Here is a 2,673-nt window from a genome sequence, read left to right on the forward strand (position 1 = left end):
CTAAGTATCTGCTTTGCCAAAGCTCAGAACTACTCGAAGTGCAAATGTACAGCTGGCATGTGGAGAAAACAAGGGAAATGGGTATTTCTCTAAACTAACGCTCTGAATAAGCCCACTCATTTTTCTGATGTGGTGGGAGAGTGGGAGATACTCAGAAGCAAGGTGGATGTGTAAATGTGGACTTCTATTAAAACAGCAGTCATCATTAAATTTTCCTTACGTTTCCTAATTAATACAATTTTTTTTAAAAAAATCAAATGAACCTGGCAATGCTTTGAAGTATATTATTATTCACAGTGATTTGTTTATGATGATTTATTTCTCATGTACTAATTCAGACTAGGGGTGCACTGATGAGGCTGCCTTATTGCTTCATTTTCAATATATCCCTGTTGAATGTGCAATCCCACAGCTGAGTGTGATTCTGAGCAGTTCAGTCACGGGAACAGAGTTGGGTACATTGAAAGTCAAAACCAGTTCTTGGTCTCTTCTTTAATGTGCATATCTCATCAGCCAAAGAGGACTTTTCAGAATCAATTAATCAGTGGAATTTACGTTATATAAACGGCTTATGCTATTTTATAACACTGCATATATCCTATAGTTCAGATGAAAAAGGAATAGTTCCAGGCCAAGGAATGTATGGAGCATAAAGGAGAGCAAATGAAAACACAGGAAAGGATTTAGTTAAAGAAGAAAAATTCAGTAAAGAAAGGGGTGATTTTCAGTTACTTAAATGGAAAAATTATTTCTGAGAAGAATAAATTGGAGAGATGGATCTGAAGTATTGACAAGAATTAAGGAGCTTGCACAAAGCTGGGGGTGGAAAAAAATAATCCTTTAGGATTTTAAGAGCAAAAAGGTTGTTTCTGGTGGATTTCAATTACCTTTTTCCTTAGGATTGTCAGAGCTTTAATTTTCCATCCTTTTTTTTGCTGAAAGAGAAAAAAATTTTCCAGGCAGTCAACAGGAGAGAGGGAAATCAAAAGCTGGGTGCTTACATCTGGCTTTGCTGATTGCCCCTGAGCACACCTCTTCACCCTTCCAGCCTGCTTCTCACCATTCTTGCGAGGCTGTAAGCTGTCCTGGAGAACAACAAACTCACAGCATCCTCACAGTGCCTAGCACAGTCACCTCGAGGTACATGGGCATAACTAGAATACAAACTATACTGTGCCTTCCTGCCCAGCCAGGAGGGTCTTATCACAAGGCATTATGTTAAAAACCATAGAAGTCGAAAGCCTTCACTAGGAAGCTTATTTTTGTCTTATTCCTGAATTGAACTGGCTGTGAGTTCATTGTAAGGTACTAAAGAGAAATGTTATTTGTGTAATGTTTCATGAGCATGTATTACCAATAAATGAAACAGTGCAGCTAAATACTTTTTTTGTGGGGGTGGGGGTGGCGGGGTGGTGGTTTAGAAAAGAAATGCTACTGTACTGGTTGTCCAGCTGCAGTAGGAAATAAAACTGCATCTATCATCGCACAAAAGGAGGCAAAACCTACCTACCGCTGTATTCCCCTGAAAGCATGAGTCATGGACCTATTGTGAACAAAATATGGATGTCAGATGGTTAGCCCCTCAGGCTGTCTGGCAACCTGCTTGCTGCTCAGAAAGAGGTAACAGCTGCTTCATATAAGACTAATAAGGATGATAGAAAAGCCTACACCGGCATGCAGAGCTCCACACCTGAAGAAAAAAGGCGAGGCAGGCTGTATTTGAACCTCAGGAAACAAAAACCTCCTAGTAGTGGGCTTAGAAGCAACCAGAGTTTGCCCTCGTCCTCTGGAGAACTGAAGATTCAGTTCCTTGGTTCCTTTTAGTAAGGTTGGTTTGTTGCTTGGTTGGTGTTTTGTTTTTAATTTAGCTTTAAATGCTTTTAAAAATGTGTGTATTTGTGTTCTTATAATGGGGATTTAAAAATGAGATAAGGGAATTTAGTTGCCTGTTTTGATAGTCCCACTCTGTTCTGCAGGCAGCCAGTTCTGGGATGCTGTGAAGAAGAGAGGGTCATAGAGCAGGAGTTCACCAAGGTACTGCAGGAACTTCAGTTTCAAAAACATTCAGTTACTGGAGGCAAAAGGTCAGAAGACGGACCAGAAGTTCCCTATTACTCTAGAACAGAGACTTCACGGTTTTCTTTTGAAGTCCTGCAAATTGAAGGGTTTGGTGCTTTTTTTTTTTAGGGGGAAAAAAAAAGTAGTGGGTAAGGGGGCTTTCACTGGTAGGGAACTTCAGTTACTGGATCAGCTAGAAACAGTGTCTGTGGCAGCACAGGTCTGTGGACCAGAAGTGAATGCAACCTATGACCACTATGATGGATTATTTTCAAAGAAAAACACAATTGTGGGAACACTAAAAAGATTTCCAAAATGTGCACTGATTTCACAAAATTCCTAATTGCATTAAAACACAACTGAATAATAAAAAAAAATCATACAGGCCTGACATTGCAAATAAAAAAAAAAGGCAAACAAACCAAAAAACAAAGCTTGCTTTTGTTTATTTTCTTCAATTCAAAATGGTTTTCATTATGACACTTATTTTAAGAGGACAAGGCTTGAAAACAAAGTGTTTTCCTCCCTGTCAAATGTAATGTTTTGTTTAAGCTAGAGCATTTTGGGTTGTTTTTTTTGGTTTGTTTTATTGTTTGTGTTTTTTTTAAAAAAAAA

The sequence above is a fragment of the Falco naumanni genome, chromosome 5, assembly GCF_017639655.2.
Source record: "Falco naumanni isolate bFalNau1 chromosome 5, bFalNau1.pat, whole genome shotgun sequence".
Lineage (NCBI taxonomy): Eukaryota > Metazoa > Chordata > Aves > Falconiformes > Falconidae > Falco > Falco naumanni.